General features: G+C 44.2%; 1 protein-coding gene and 1 long non-coding RNA gene across 3 annotated transcripts in view; one reads left to right on the plus strand and one right to left on the minus strand.

Annotated features, from left to right (window-relative positions):
• The window catches only part of RASGRP1 (RAS guanyl releasing protein 1), a 163,928-nt gene extending 158,529 nt beyond the window's left edge, over positions 1-5,399 (minus strand). Inside the window, exon 1 of one of the 2 annotated variants that reach the window (XM_056545526.1) lies at positions 5,372-5,399. The gene's annotated coding sequence lies outside the window, so the exon portion shown is untranslated. Of the gene's footprint in view, positions 1-5,266 lie in introns of both variants that reach the window. The other variant, XM_056545523.1, reaches the window with a different exon arrangement.
• A 66-nt stretch (positions 5,400-5,465) lies between these two features.
• The window catches only part of LOC130295673 (uncharacterized), a 102,876-nt gene continuing 91,075 nt past the window's right edge, over positions 5,466-17,266 (plus strand). Inside the window, exon 1 of the long non-coding RNA XR_008848955.1 lies at positions 5,466-5,563. This is a non-coding gene — a long non-coding RNA (uncharacterized LOC130295673). The remainder of the gene's footprint in view (positions 5,564-17,266) is intronic.

Genomic DNA, 17,266 nt, shown 5'->3' on the forward strand with positions numbered 1-17,266 from the left:
AAATTTCAATAATTTTTTTCTCTCAATTAACGCTTGCAATTTGGTGGCACAAAATCACAGTCACATAAAGTAGAATATATTGTCAGGATCCGGACTGGTATGCGGAGAGGACACGGGTGGTGGATCCTCTGTGTCAGTGAGGTGATGGCGTGGGCCATACCAGGGGAATGGAATCTAAGGGGTTACTGGTTTTCACCAGAGCCTGCCGCAAAGCGGGATGGACTTGCAGCGGCAGGTAACCACCAGGTCGTTCCACCCGATAGCGACTCAACCTCACTGACAGCTGAGACAGGCACGGTACACAAGGACAAGGCAAGAGCAAGGTCGGACGTAGCAGAAGGTCTGGGCAGGCAGCAATGGTTCGTAGTCAGGGGCAACAGCAAGGGTCTGGATACACAGGCAATGGAACACACAGAAACGCTTTCTCAGGGCACAAGGCAACAAGATCCGGCAGGGACAGGAAGAGGAAGTGGGTTTATATAGTGTTGGGAGTGTTAGGAACTAAATCTGAGAGACCCAGCGCGAGCGGGGCCGCGCGCGCCGGGACTGAGCAGAAGGACGGGGCCGGTAAGTGACATGGGATGCGACCTGCGGGCGGGTACGTTCCGCCACAGGGATCGCATCCCCGCCGAGGGACACAGAGCAGCGCTCCCGGTCAGACTCGCTGACCGGGGCGCTGCAAGCTGGGAAGTGACGCCGCGAGCGCTCCGGAGGGGAAGTGGGGCCCGGAGCACTCGGCGTTACATATATTTATTATGTGTGATTGGTACAAAGACATATTTAGCATGACTTAGGGAAACAAATGTTTTGAAACATGTTACTTTCTGCTTGTTCTGTAATGTCTGTACAATTTTAAATAGTGAGTATAAACCTTCTGAAGTTATAACCCACATCAGACACATGACATAAATGTACAGCATGTTGGTACATGTACATCATGATGTAGATTTACACAATGCAAAGAAGTGAGCCCAAGAGCTGATCACGGCATCAAAAGCAGTTGTGCGGGCTTTGAGGACACTCCACCCCACCCCCAGCATGATTGCAGGGGTCTAATGTATGAAGATGGCAGCTGGAGGTCTCCTAACCTTATCGGTGCTGCCTGGGGATCTTCTTGTATAGGCTTCCCACTCAGGCAGGCTGTACAAGTAAATCTCAAATATTACTGATCAGTGCTATACCATTGCATAGCACTGGACAGTAATAGCAGTTAAAAGATTGCTATTAATGGTCGGAGGTAAGGACTTAAAAAATTTTAAACAAATAGTTTAAAACATTTTTTTTAGAATGTGAATAAGTTCCTTCCCAGTAAAGATTTAAATCACCCCCCTTTACCATTTTACAAAAAAAAAAAATGAAAATAAAGGAAACAAACATACTTGGTGATCTTGTACTGAGAATAACAAAAACATAAAGAAGTCAAACATTTTTGATTACATTACATCCCAGTATTACCGATAAAAACTACAGATTACAGTGCAAAAATAAATAAATAAAAAAGACATATATAAATAGCATTTGGGGATAAGTTTCAGATCGCGGGGGGTCCCATATGGGGCCCCGGCTCTCCGGTCAGATAGCGCGTGGCGACCACCGCACGAAACTGCGGCTGACACGCCCCCTCAATACAGGGCTATGGCAGAGCTGGAGATTGCCGGAGGCAGCACTCCGGCTCTCCCATAGAGTGGAGCTTTGTGCGGTGGACAACGCGCCCCCTTCCTGCAGACTGCTGGGCTCCATATAGGAGATCGCAGGGGGTCCCAGCGGTCGGACCACCCGCGATCTGAAACTTTTCCCCTATCATTAGGATAAGTTTTTCAATACAGGATATCTCCTTTAACCCCTTCCTGCAATAAGATGCATGCATATGTCCCAGCTGCTAACACTTTTGTGCAACTGGACATATGTATACATCTCTGCTTTGCAGGAGATCAGTGGCAGGAGATGGCTGTCAATCAAGATTGTGCTGGTCTCTGCAGCATTATCCCCATAGATGCCATGTTCAGTGCTGACCACGGCACCTATAGGATTCACAGGGGAAGGGGGCTCCCTGTTCGTAATCAGCGTCCCAGCAATGTTATCACGGGGTTCCGATAGTTGTCATGACAGCAGGAGGCCAGCTGACAGCCTCCTGCCTGCCAAAAACTGCAGCCTGTGAGGTCCAGCCAATAATAATAGTTATGCTGTGCTGCAGGACAGATGTACTGTAGCATAGTATACAGGTGAAAAATAAAAATGATAAAAATAAAAGGTTTATCAATAAATAAATATTTGGGGTTGGTACAGGCTTTGGTAAGGCACATGTGTATGATATTTTGCTGGGATTTTTTATGTAATGCTCTGTCTCTTATTATGCTCTTAAGGATTGCACTATGCACTTTATTTGCATTCATGCGTATGAATTTAGATAGATCTGTATTCTTTAGTTTACATTTATATATTATTGCCTATGTATTCCGGAAAGAACAGTTTTTGGTGCCAATGTGAAATATGTACAGTACAGACCAAAAGTTTGGATACACCTTCTCATTCAGAGTTTTCTTTATTTTCATGACTATTAAAATTGTAGATTCACATTGAAGGCATCAAAACTATGAATTAACACATGTGGAATTATATACATAACAAAAAAGTGTGAAACAACTGAAAATTTGTCATATTCTAGGTTCTTCAAAGTAGCCACCTTTTGCTTTGATTACTACTTTGCACACTCTTGGCATTCTCTTGTTGAGATTCAAGAGGTAGTCACCTGAAATGGTTTTCACTTCACAGGTGTGCTGGTGTGGAGGAGGAGGTGTGATGGTGTGGGGGTGCTTTGCTGGTGACACTGTTGGGGATTTATTCAAAATTGAAGGCATACTGAACCAGCATGGCTACCATCTTGCAGCGGCATGCTATTCCATCCGGTTTGCGTTTAGTTGGACCATCATTTATTTTTCAACAGGACAATGACCCCAAACACACCTCCAGGCTGTGTAAGGGCTATTTGACCAAGAAGGAAAGTGATGGAGTGCTGCGCCAAATGACCTGGCCTCCATAGTCACCGGACCTGAACCCAATCGAGATGGTTTGGGGGGAGCTGGACCGCAGAGTGAAGGCAAAAAGGGCCAACAAGTACTAAGCATCTCTGGGAACTCCAAGACTGTTGGAAGACCATTTCAGGTGACTACCTCTTGAAGCTCATCAAGAGAATGCCAAGAGTGTGCAAAGCAGTAATCAAAGCAAAAGGTGGCTAGAACCTAGAATATGACATATTTTCACACTTTTTTGTTATGTATAACATTCCACGTGTTAATTCATAGTTTGATGCCTTCAGTGTGAATCTACAATTTTCATAATCATGAAAATAAAGAAAACTCTGAATGAGAAGGTGTGTCCAAACCTTTGGTCAGTACTGTATGTCTAAGAAATGGTCTTAATATGTTTGGATTATAAATAAAGATTTATATGTTTGATTTATATCTGGTGGTAGTGCTATAATTTGGTGAATCTATCTTACACTACACAGATTTGTGTTGGTTACATAAGTACACACTGCTCAAAAAAATAAAGGAAACACTTAAACAACACAATGTAACTCCAAGTCAATGACACTTCTGTGAAATCACACTGTCCACTCAGGAAGCAACACTGATTGACAATTAATTTCACATGCTGTTGTGCAAATGGAACAGACAACATGTGGAAGTTATAGGGAATTAGCAAGACACACCCAATAAAGGAGTGGTTCTGCAGGTGTTGACCACAGACCACTTCTCAGTTCCTATGCTTCCTGGCTGATGTTTTGGTCACTTTTGAATGCTGGTGATGCTTTCACTCTAGTGGTAGCATGAGACGTAGTCTACAAACCACACAAGTGGCTCAGGTAGAGCAGCTCATTCAGGATGGCACATCAATGCGAGCTGTGGCCAGAAGGTTTGCTGTGTCTGTCAGCGTAGTGTCCGCTGAGCATGGAGGCACTACCAGGAGACAGGCCAGTACATCAGAAGACTTGGAGGAGGCCGTAGGAGGGCAACAACCCAACAGCTGGACCGCTACCTCCGCCTTTGTGCAAGGAGGAGCACTACCAAAGCCCTGCAAAATTACCTCCAGCAGGCCACAAATGTGCATGTGTCCACTCAAACGGTCAGAAACAGACTCCATGAGGGTGGTATTAGGGCTCAATGTCCCCAGGTGGGGGTTGTGCTTACAGCCCAACACCGTGCAGGACGTTTGGCATTTGCCAGAGAGCACCAAAATTGGCAAATTTGCCACTGGCACCCTGTGCTCTTCACAGATGAAAGCAGGTTCACACTGAACACATGTGACAGACGTGTCAGAGTCTGGAGACACCGTGGAGAACGTTCTGCTGCCTGTAACATCCTCCAGCATGACGGTTTGGCGGTGGGTCAGTAATGGTGTGGGGTGGCATTTCTTTGGGGGCCGCACAGCCCTCCATGTGCTTGCCAAAGGTAGCCTGACTGCCATTAGGTACCAAAATTAGATCCTGAGACCCCTTGAAAGACCATATGCTGGTGCGGTTGGCCATGCGTTCATCCTGATGCAAGACAATGCTAGACCTCATGTGGCTGGATTGTGTCAGCAGTTCCTGCAAGAGGAAGGCATCATGGCTCGCTCCATCCACCAATGCCACGTTGCACCACAGACTGTCCAGGAGTTGGCGGATGCTTTAGTCCAGGTCTGGGAGGATATCAGCCTCAGGAGACCATCCGCGACCTCATCAGGAGCATGCCCAGGCGTTGTAGGGAGGTCATATATGGGCACATGGAGGCCACACACACTACTGATCCTCATTTTGACATTTTTTAAGGACATTACATCAAAGTTGGATCAGCCTGTAGTGTGGTTTTCCACTTTGATTTTGAGTGTGACTCCATATCCAGACCTCCATGGGTTGATAAATTAGATTTCCATTGATAATTTTTGTGTGATTTTGTTGTCAGCACATTCAACTATGTAAAGACGAAAGTATTTCATACGATTAGTTCGTTCATTCAGATCTAAGATGTGTTATCTTAGTGTTCCCTTTATTCTTTTTGAGCAGTGTATTTGTTGCCTTGTTTCTTTTTCTTTTGTTGGAGACCAAATAAATAAAGTGTAAAAAAAAAAAATGCCCTTTTTCCAATAAAGCATCATATTATTACAAAAAAAAATCCAGCAAACCTATACATAGTAGGTATTGCCACATTTGTAATGACTTGTACAATAAAACAATAATATTTTAGAGTTTTTCACAAACATGTTGCTTGTATCAACCAAAATTTACCTCAAGTCCTGCAGGAATGCACAGGAATGGCGTTCCCTTGCTTTTTCCAAAGGAGAAACGCCGTCCCTGTTACACTAGTCGTGCAGGACCGACCTCTGTTCTTACCCTCCCTCTGTCTCCTCCCAGGCCTGGACTGCTAGATGCTGGAGATGTAGGACCTGTGATGATGTCACCATCACATGTTGGGGGCGGAGCTTAGCTGTGATGGAGAGGAAAGGTCGTGGCTGAAGGACCTGTGTGATGCTGTGGAGGAGGCGGGGCCAAGCTGGAGGAGAGGTCACATTTCACTCTAGTAAGGTAATTACATAGAATGAGATTTGTTACAGTGTGTCACCCCAGTATTAAGGAAATTCCATTAGGAGGTTTGTTTAAGTGTGTCATACCTGTAGTAAGGTAATTACCTGAGGGACAGGTTTGTTACAGTGTGTCACCCCAGTAGTAAGGAGATTACATGTGGAGGAGGTTTGTTACAGTGTGTCACCCCAGTAGTAAGGAGATTACATGTAGAGGAGGTTTGTTACAGTATGTCACCTCAGTAGTAAGGAGATTATATGAGGAGGAGGTTTGTTACAGTGTGTCACCCCAGTAGTAAGGTAATTACATGAGGAGGAGGTTTGTTACAGTGTGTCACCCCAGTAGTAAGGAGATTACATGAGGAGCAGGTTTGTTACAGTGTGTCACCCCAGTAGTAAGATAATTACATGAGGAGGAGGTTTGTTAAGTGTGTCCCTCCAGTAGTAAGGTAATTACTCGAGGAGGAGGTTTGTTACAGTGTGTCACCCCAGTAGTAAGGATATTACATGAGGAGCAGGTTTGTTACGGCTTGTCACCCCAGTAGTAAGGTGATTACATGAGGAGAAGGTTTGTTACAGTGTGTCACTCCAGTAGTAAGGTAATTACATGAGGAGGAGGTTTGTTACAGTGTGTCGCCCCATTAATAAGGTAATTACATGAGGAGGAGGTTTGTTACAGCATGTCACCCCTTTTAGTAAGGAGATTACATGAGGAGGAGGTTTGTTACAGTGTGTCACCCCAGTAGTAAGGATATTACATGAAGAGGAGGTTTGTTACAGTGTGTCACCCCAGTAATAAGGAGATTACATGAGGAGGAGGTTTGCTACAGTGTGTCACCCCAGTAGTAAGGAGATTACATGAGGAGGAGGTTTGTTGCAGTGTGTCACTACAGCAGTAAGGAGATTACATGAGGAGGTTTGTTACAGTGTGTCACCCCAGTAGTAAGGAGATTACATGAGGAGGAGGTTTGTTGCAGTGTGTCACTACAGCAGTAAGGAGATTACATGAGGAGGTTTGTTACAGTGTGTCACCCCAGTAGTAAGGAGATTACATGAGGAGGAGGTTTGTTACAGTGTGTCACCCCAGTAGTAAGGAGGTAACAAGAGGAGATTTTTTTACACTGTGTTATCGTGATGATAGGGACATAAGGAGGTTTTTAGTTACAGTGTATTATCAGAATGATAACCCCTTAAGAACATTGGGGGAGATATATAAAGACCTATGCAGAGGAAAAGTGGAGCAGTTGCCCATAGCAGTCAATCAGAGTGCTTTTTTCATTTTTCAGAGGCCTTTAAAAAACAAAAACAAAAAACAAAGCAGTGCTCTGATTGGTTGCTATGGGCAACTAGTGCAAAACATCAAGTAGTGACAGCTCCTGATCAGGCTCCACACCTGTGCACGGACCCGCCGATCCCGTCTCCAGCTTCAATGCAGAGCAATATACAAGAAGAATGTCCAGCATCCAGGTTGAAGCAAATCATTTTAAAATGGACTATGGGTAGTCAAGTATTTATTAACTGCGACAGTCGCAACTGCGCAAACAGGGTTAAAAGTCGCAACAGGGTTAAAAATTGACTAAATTTACTCCAGCTCAAACATGGAGCAGAAAAAGCTACTACCAAAGTAAAAAAGGAAAAATTGCTTACGTGAAAGAAAATTATCAACAGGCTGAAACCAGTTGATAAATAAGTCACACATAAGCAAAAAAAAAAGTAAGGAAAAAATTACTAAAAAAAGAATACATAAGCAAACATTGATAAATGTCCCTCATTGAGAATGCTTGAGAAAGGCTCTATTGGTGAGACAAAATGTTGCATGTATCACAGATGTGTAAATAAACACCTACTTATTTCACTTTGAATTGGAGTGCTGCTTCACTATGACAGACACTTATCAAGCGATTTAGTAAAACATTTTTTACTAAAAATGTCGCACAAATGTCGCACCTGCGACTGAGCGATTTTTCGTGCGATATTTTGACTGGAAAGCGAGAAAAGCAAGTTTTCCAAAACTTAACTATGTAGTAATAATTTTAAAATGGACTATGGGTAGTCTGGTATTTATTAACTGCGACAGTCGAAAGTGCGCAAAAAAAAGCCGCAACAAGGTTAAAAATTTACTAAATTTACTCCAGCTCAAACATGGAGCAGAAAAAGCTACTACCAAAGTAAAAAAATTGCTTACGTGAAAGAAAATTATAAACAGGCTGAAACCAGTTGATAAATAAGTCACACATAAGCAGAAAAAGAGTAAAGAAAAAAGTACTAAAAAAGGAATACATAAGCAAACATTGATAAATGTCTCTCTCTCTCTCTCTCTCTCTCTCTCTCTCTCTCTCTCTCTCTCTCTCTCTCTCTCTCTCTCTCTCTCTCTCTCTCTCTCTCTCTCTCTCTCTCTCTCTCTCTCTCTCTCTCTATATATATATATATATATATATATATATATAATAGTAGATGCAGCTGGCTGATCGGGCCATTGAATAGCTAGTTGTGGCAAGCAGAGCCAGCCCTGACTGCAGAATAAAAATAATTTGACATTTTTACAGAAAAGTTCACTGTGTAAAAATGGAAGCCCCAAAAATTTAGAAAATGCCTTTTTCTTTTTTTTTTTCAATTTTGCCCACAAATATTTTTTTTTTATTTCGCTGTATATTTTGAGGTGAAATTATTAATGTCACTATAAAGTCCAAATGATGGTGCAAAAATCAAGCCCTCATATAGGTCTGTAGGTGCAAAATTAAAAGTTAAGGTGGAAAAAGTTCAAAAATGAAAACTCTCTTAAGGAGTTAAATATTACGGGGGCATTCTGACTGGTTGCTACAAGCAACAGTTCCACTGCATCTTCTCAAGGTCTAGAGCACTGTTTTCCCAACAGTGTGCCTCCAGCTGCAGCAAAACTACAACTAAAAAAGAAAGCTTTTGGCTGTCCGGGCATGCTGGCAGTTTTAGTTTTGTAATAGCTGGGGACACAGTTTGGAAAGCACTGTTCTGGAGGCTCAGGAGGTCCTAGTACCACAGAGGGGGCAGGGTACATAGGGTCACATCAGAAGGGGTGGGGTCTGAGTACAAGAGGGTCAAATGTGGTAGGTGGGGGAAAGGTACAGGGAATGAGGTGTATTCCCACAGGGTATGGGGCAGTTGCTAATAGAAGAAAGGCAGGAGGTGCATGAGGAGAGGCATGTGGTGGGGTGTTTCCTTTAAGTGAGGAGGAGCATTAACAAAGGAGCAGATAATGGTCAGGTCCAGCGTTCCCTCCTCCAGTCACTGCTGCAGGTACTTGTTGTCAGGATTCACAGGGTTTTTTCCCGGCACAGAGCAGCTGAGCGGGATCCGCCAGGACAGCACCACACTGCAGGGGCTGCGAGCTCGGCATCAGGATGTCAGGAGCTCCACTGACCTCAGGAGCTTCTAAACAAACGTGCCTGTGTGCAGCACGCTTGTTCCTCTTAAAGGGACAGTTGTCACTTGGAACAAGCTGCCACTGCGCCAGTGGCTGCAGGTAGCAAATAGACAGCCCAGTCCCCCTAATACTGCCTGCCCTGATGTCGCCCCAGTTACTACTGGCGGGGATCCTGTCATCCGTCTCCCACACGATTTCTTGGGGGTGATGCGTTCCCCATCCCCCTGCTTCCTACGCCCATGGGGGGCAGGGGAGAGGATCACTGCTGGCAGCATTCCTTCAGCATGATGAAGACGGTGACTTCAGTGGAGCGCTGCGTGCCACACTCCTCTAGCTTGAGGATGAAGGATCAGGACTGCGCGGGCTGGGGCATAGAAAAGCTAGCTGGTTGTGTTTGTTGCAGCGGCAGAGCGCCGTACCCCTCAAGAGGTCGCTCTAGGCGGGTGCCTATCTTGCCTATAGGCAGAGCCGGCCCTGTCTGTATACTGAGACCTATAATACCGATAATACCAGTATACAAGGAGGAATATTGAGGGAGATTTATCAAAACCTGTCCAGAGGAAAAGTTGTTGAGTTACCCATAGCAACCAATCAGACCGCTTCTTTCATTTCACAAAGGCCTTTTCAGGAATGAAAGAAGCGATCTGATTAGTTGCTATGGGAAACTCAGCAACTTTTCCTCTAGACAGGTTTTGATAAATCTCCCCCATTATCACCATACATATTACCATCATACTTGATCATTGGTTATTCACCAAATCTTGTATAGTGAAACCAATATTACCAATAATACCAGTATACAAGGAGATGTGATGTCCCAGTACGGGATATGCTCCTACAGTCCTGTCAGAAGTTCCTGTACGTCCACAGGGCTCACCTGCAGTGTTCCCCCCATAATGTGTATAAGTTATCTATTTAGTGTAAAGGACCTTTGATATGGTCACATGGTTATTAGTCACATAAGGGTGGTCACATGTTTAAGTCACATGTTATGTTACCCAGAGAGCACCAGGTGACCCGCAGTTGGCCTATGGGATCCTTGCTCAGCCCCCTTTATAAGGAAAGGAGGAGCTGCAATCTGCCTCTTTTGCTCTTCTACAACACTTTCTGCTGAGGTAAAGTACAGTCCAGACATCTCAGAGCCAGTGTCCAGCACATCTGAAGGCATCAAACCTAAATTGCAACTACTAGTCAGTAAGTCAAGTCATCTATGTCTGCAAAACAAGAAGAAAAGGTACACCATATAGCGCACACCCAATCAAATATAATAATTAGAGATGAGCGAATCGAAGTTGACGAACCCAAATTCGTTACGAATTTCATGAAAAGTTCGATTAGCAACGAATGCGAATATTGCCACGATTCGATCGCGCAAATCGCTTCATTAAACTCCATTTTACAGCGTTCCAGGCTATTGGAGACCTAAGATGGCGGATCCACATGTGAGTACATGGGGCAGGGGATTATGGTAGGGCGGGAAACAGCGGCGGGAATGAAGGTAGGCGGGCTGACCCTGAATCACATGTGAGATGCAGCCTATCAGTGTTCACTGACCCCTGTGATGTCACAGCCCCTATATAATCGGCGGCCATCTTGCCTCTCTTAATTTCATCTATGCACTCAGATGGAGAGGACAGGACTGTGTGTGTGTGAATAGCTCATACCACAGCGTTACACTGCAACTGCTAGTCACATCAGCATTAGGGAAAGGCAGGAGTGCAGAGTGCTGTGCTGTTACTCTGAGAAGGATCATTGATAGCTAAACCTCCTATTCACATTATTGAGCATTGCAGCAGAGAGGGGCAGATAGCCGTCAGCTGCCTCATACAGATCTCCAAGCTGCCTGAACTTTCTGAAGCATCTTATCTCCTCATTTTTCAGCCCAATTGAGTTTATTTTTTTTGCTCCACAAATCTTCTGCTGCTCAGAATTGTGTGACAGAGTGCAATTTAGAGTTTAATCCCTGGATTTTTTTTTTTTGTGGTGCTGCACTGTTGGGTCCTGCTGCTGTTCAGAAATACGTGATTTTTCAGTGGACTGTAGTGCATTTGTACCATTTTGTACCTGTTAATCTGTCAAGGGGCTACATACTGTGCAAGTCCAAACAATTGTATTCACTGGCTGTTTTTTTTTTTAAATAGTTTTTTCTACGTATAGTTACGCATATATAACTGCCCTCATCAGTGCATACCGCATAGGTACATCCAAGTATTGTACCATTTAGTACCTATTAAGCTGTCAAGGTGCTCCATACCGTCAAAGTCCAAACAATAGCATTCACCGGCTGGTGTTTTACAAAAATACAGATTTTTTTCTGCATATAGTTAGGCATATTACTGCCGTCATCAGTGCATACCGCATAGGTACATCCAAGTATTGTACCATTTACTACCTGTTAATCGGTCAAGGTGCTCCATACCGTCAAAGTCCAAACAATAGTATAGCAACTCATCAGCAGCAGGTAGACATGGAGCAGGACCTAAACCAGCAGGTGGTGGCATACCTTGACATGGCCATGCCAACAACCATTGAAGATCCGCTGGACTTCTGGGCAGCCAAACTTGATTTATGACCACAACTAGCAGAGTTAGCCCTGCAAAAGCTGTCCTGCCCGGCCAGTAGTGTGCCATCAGAGCGGGTGTTTAGTGCGGCCGGGGCCATAGTCTCCCCAAGGCGAACTCGTCTGTCCACTAAAAATGTGGAGAGACTGACGTTTGTCAAGATGAATCAGGGATGGATCAGCCAGGATTTCCAGCCACCAATGCCAGATGCCTCAGAGTAGATTGACCATGCTGCTACACCAACATTTCCCAATTATGGTTGGTTATGAAACCCTCTTGGGTTATCAATTCGGATTATGAAACCCTCTTTGGTACTGCGATTGCCTGCTCCTGGCTCATCCTGTGTCTTTCAGGAACTACTTGCCTCCCTGCCCTCAGGCCTTGGGCCTTCAATTTTTGGATGTTTAGCAGTAGCTAAATACATGCTTAATGCAAATTTCAACATTCATCTTTAAATGTAAGGGGTTAGTTATGAAACCCTCTTGGGTACTGCGATTGCCTACTACTGGCTCATCCTGTGTCTTTCAGGAACTAATTGCCTTTTAAAAATCATAACCCTTTCAATTCTCCACCTAAAAATCCATATTATGGCTTATTTTTTGCGTCACCAATTCTACCTTGCAGTGACATTGGTCATTTTACCCAAAAATTCATGGCAAAACGAAAAAAAAATCATTGTGCGACAAAAGTGAAGAAAAAACGCCATTTTGTGAATTTTGGGGGCTTTCGTTTCTACGCAGTGCATATTTCGGCAAAAATACACCTTATCATTATTCTGTAGGTCCATACGGCTAAAATGATACCCTACTTATATAGGTTTGATTTTGTCGTACTTCTGGAAAAAATCCTAACTACATGCAGGAAAATGTATACGTTTATCGCACGCGGCGATACCACATATGTTTTTTTTTTTTATTTACACTGTTTAATTTTTTTTATGGGAAAAGGGGGGGTGATTCAAACTTTTATTAGGGAAGGGGTTAAATGACCTTTATTAAAACTTTTTTTTAACTTTTTTTTTGCAGTGTTATAGGTCATAACACTGCACACACTGATCTCTCATGCTGATCACTGGCATGTATTAACACGCCTGTGATCAGTGTTATCGGCACTTGACTGCTCCTGCGTGGATCTAAGGCACGGAGCAGTCATTCGTCGATCGAACACCGAGGAGGCAGGTAAGGGCCCTCCCGGTGTCCTGTAAGCTGTTCGGGATGCCGCAATTTCACCGCGGCGGTCCCAAACAGCCCGACTGAGCACAGCCCGACTGATACTTTCAATTCAGATGCGGCGGTCAGCTTTGATCGCCGCGTCTGAAGGGTTAATACAGGGCATCACCGCAATCGGTGATGTCCTGTATTAGCCGCGGGTCCCGGCCGTTGATAGCCGCCGGGACCAACCCGATATGACGCGGGGACACCGCGTGACCCCGCGGCGTATTATGGGAGCCTGCGGAGGATGTAAATATACGTCCTGCGTCGTTAAGGAGTTAATGCAAATGTCAACATTCATCTTTAAATGTAAGGGGTTGGTTATGAAACCCTCTTGGGTACTGCGATTGCCTGCTCCTGGCTCATCCTGTGTCTTTCAGGAACTACTTGCCTCACTGATGCTTCTGGCCTTGGGCCTTTAATTTTTGGATGTTTAGCAGTAGCTAAATATCTGCTTAATGCAAATGTCAACATTGATCTTTAAATGTAAGGGGTTATGAAACCCTCTTGGGTACTGCGAATGCCTGGTCCATACTCATTCTGTGTCTTTCAGGAACTACTTGCCTCCCTGCACTCAGGCCTTGGGCCTTCAATTTTTGGATGTTTAGCAGTAGCCAAATACATGCTTAATGCAAATTTCAACATTCATCTTTAAATGTAAGGGGATGGTTATGAATCCTCTTCGGTACTGCGAATGACTGCTCCTTACTCATTCTGTGTCTTTTGGGAACTATTTGCCTCCCCGATGCCTCAGACCTTGGGCCTTAAATTTTGGGATGTTTTGCAGTAGCTAAATACATGCTTAATGCAAATTTCAACATTGATCTTTAAATGTAAGGGGTTGGTTATGAAACCCTCTTGGGTACTGCTCCATATTCATTCTGTGTCTTTCAGGAAATAATTGCCTCCCTGATGCCTCAGGCCTTGGGCCTTCAATTTTTGGAAGTTTAGCAGTAGCTAATACATGCTTAATGCAAATTTCAACTATGATCTTTAAATTCTCGGCGCTCTGCTAGGGCCCTCTCCTACCCCGCCGGGCCGATCCGAGGACCTCACTAAACCATCCAATCGGTAGTAGAGACATGCAGTGTGTACAAAGGGCAGGGACTTAATGAACCTGAGCTTATGACCCACGCTTAGTTCTTCTTTCCTGGCAAATAATTGCAATCCCCGTTCCCTATCGCGAATGGGGTTCAGCGGGTTACCCGCACCTTTCGGTGAAAGATAGACACACGCTGGTCCGTTCAGTGTAGCGCGCATGCAGCCCCGGACATCTGAGGGCATAACACACCTGTTATTGCTCGATCTCGCGAGTGATCGTGAAATGTAAGGGGTTATTAAAGCCTCTTGGGTACTGCGGATGGCTACTCCTGACTGCTCCTGTGTCTTTCAGGAACTACCCTACTTCATGATGCTTCTGGGCTTGGGCCTTTAATTTTAGGATTTTTGAAATACATACATACATGCTTAATTTAAATTTCAACATTTATGGTGTAATGTATGGGGTTATTAATCACTCTTGGGTAGTGTTTTTTCAAATTTTCTGATAATTATCACAGTAATAAACTTTCATTTTCCACAATAATAACCATTACACCATTGAACGATTGTTGCGTGTGATTTTTTAAGTAAAATTAAAAAAAATAAAAATACGCAGATGGATGAACTCTGCTTCTTTATTTCATAAAAAATTCTTTTATAAAAGAATGTCTTTTGGTCGTCCACCGTCCTGCATTATAGAGTCTTCTGGACTCTTGGATTTGCGCTTGTTCTCAAACAAAGGTACAAAAACAAAAAATGGCCGGTCAGGGCTATGGAGATGTTCCGCCTACATCCTAAAGCCACATGAATCCTGTGGGTGCTTGTGAGATTAGGTCCTTTTTACCCACACGGCAGGGTCCGGGACACAAATTTTGATTTAAATTTCAAATAAAAAAATCATACATTTCAATGGTCTCCTCATGCTGCAGCCAACTCCAGGCTGCGTCATTCTGGTAATATATAGAGAGCACTCGCTGTCCTAAATTTTCGTTAACATTTTTCGTCAAAAATGTTTGTCTTTTTTATTAGGGATTGTGAAGCTTTGGTGCGTACTCATGCATCAACCAACTCCAGCCTGTGTCATTCAGGCAATATATGGTTTACTGCTGGTGCTGCTGGGCCTGGGTCTGGGAATTTCAAATTTTCTCATAGGTAGCACCCGCTATCCAAAAGTCTTCTTCATAAATTTCTACAATTGTTGTATTTTTTTGGGAGGGATTGTGAAGCCCTAGCGTGTACTCATGCATCAGCCAACTCCAGGCTGTGTCATTCAGGCAATATATAGGTAGCACCCGCTGTCCTAAATATTCTTAAAATTATTTTTAAAATGTTTGTTTTTTTCTTTGGGATTCTGAAGCCCTGGTGTGTACTCAATGCTGCTTCCTGCTACACTCTGTCAGCCCGTTGGTCCTGCGACAGTGTGCTACTCCGCTTTCACATCCTCCACCGTGTCTTAAGCCTCCACTGCCCGGACAAGTCTCAGTGGCCCTTCAGCATACAATGTGTGCAGGTCATGGCAGTGTCACGTTGTTCTTCACATGGTTTGCCTTGGCGAGAAGTCTTGGAAACAATGTCCGGTCAGGGCAATGGAGACATTGCGCCTAAATCTCACAGCCACATGAGCCCTGTGGGGGCTTGTTGGATTTGGTCCTTCGCACCCACACGCTAGGGTCCGGGACATGCAAAGTTTGTTTTCATTGTCAAATAAAAAAAATGATGGCGCTGCTGGGCCTGGGTCTGGTAATTTCAAATTTTCTCATAGGTAGCACCCGCTATCCAAAATCTTTTTCAAAAATTTCTAAAATTGTGGTGTTTTGGGGGGGGAATTGTGAAGCCCTGCTGTGTACTTGTGAATCAGCCAACTCCAGGCTGTGTCATTTAGGCAATATATGCTTTACTGATGTTGCTGTGGGGGCTTGTTGGATTTGGTCCGTCGTACCCACACGATGGGTTCCGGGACACTCAAAGTTTGTTTTAATTTAAAAAAAAAATAAAATGATGGCGCTGCTGTGCCTGGGTCTGGTAATTTCAAATTTTGTCATAGGTAGCACCCGCTATTCAAAATCGTTTTGAAAAATTTCTAAAATTGTGGTGTTTTTTTGGGGGGGGATTGTGAAGCCTTGGTGTGTACTCGTGCATCAGCCAACTCCAGGCTGTGTCCTTCAGGCAATATATGGGTTACTGATGCCGCTGTGGGTCCTGGGTCTAGTAATTTCAAATTTTCTCATAGGTAGCACCTGCTATCCAAAATCTTTTTCAAAAATTTCTAAAATTGTGGTGTATTTTGGGGGGGGGGATTGTGAAGCCCTGGTGTGTACTCGTGCATCAGCCAACTCCAGGCTGTGTCATTCAGGCAATATATGGGTTACTGATGCCGCTGTGGGGCCTGGGTCTGGGAATTCCAAATTTTCTCATAGGTAGCACCCGCTATCCAAAACCTTTTAAAAAAAATTCTACAATTGAGGTGTTTTTGGGGGGGGGGATTGTGAAGCCCTGCTGTGTACTTGTGCATCAGCCAACTCCAGGCTGTGTCATTCAGGCAATATATGGGTTACTGATGCCACTGTTGGGCCTGGGTCTGGGAATTTAAAATTTTGTCATAGGTAGCACCCACCATCCAAAATCTTCGGTTTAAATTTCTTAATTCATCTTTTAATCTTAGGCATTGTGAAGGCCTAGTGCCTACTCATGCTGCTGGAAACTCTGAGCTGTGCCATTCATCCACTATATGGTCTCCTCATGCTGCCAACAGCTCCATGCTGTGTCATTCAGCCACTATATGGTCTCCTCATGCTGCTAACACCTCCACGCTGTGCCATTCAGCCACTATATGGTCTCCTCATGCTGCTAACACCTCCACGCTGTGTCATTCAGCCACTATATGGTGTCCTCATGCTGCCAACACCTCCACGCTGTGCCATTCAGCCACTATATGGTCTCCTCATGCTGCTAACACCTCCATGCTGTGTCATTCAGCCACTATATGGTGTCCTCATGCTGCCAACACCTCCACGCTGTGCCATTCAGCCACTATATGGTCTCCTCCTCTGATTGACAGGGAGCGAGAGCAGCCTAAATGAAAAAGAACTGATTGCCAGGCCAAAATAAGTCCTTTTTCAGGCGTGACATCACGCCAGGCTGCAGCCGGCCACTAGGAGGATGACCCCTAGTGGCCGGTTTTTAAACGTAAATTTCACCCTGATAATCCCCAAAAAAACATAATGACAATATATTAGAGATATGTTGTAGTACATAAGTACTACAACATATCAAAAAATAAAGTTGGTGACAGCGTCCATTTAAGGTTTTTCCATTTCCGTTTTTCCATTTTCATTTTTTCCTCATCACCTTCTAAAAATCATAACACTTTCAATTTTGCACTTATAAATCCATATGATGGCTTATTTTTTGCGCCACCAATTCTACTTTGCAGTGACATTAGTCATTTTACCCAAAAATCCACGGCGAAATGGAAAAAAAAATCATTGTGCGAC

Source organism: Hyla sarda, chromosome 11 (genome assembly GCF_029499605.1).
Source record: "Hyla sarda isolate aHylSar1 chromosome 11, aHylSar1.hap1, whole genome shotgun sequence".
In the NCBI taxonomy this organism is placed as follows: Eukaryota; Metazoa; Chordata; class Amphibia; order Anura; family Hylidae; genus Hyla; species Hyla sarda.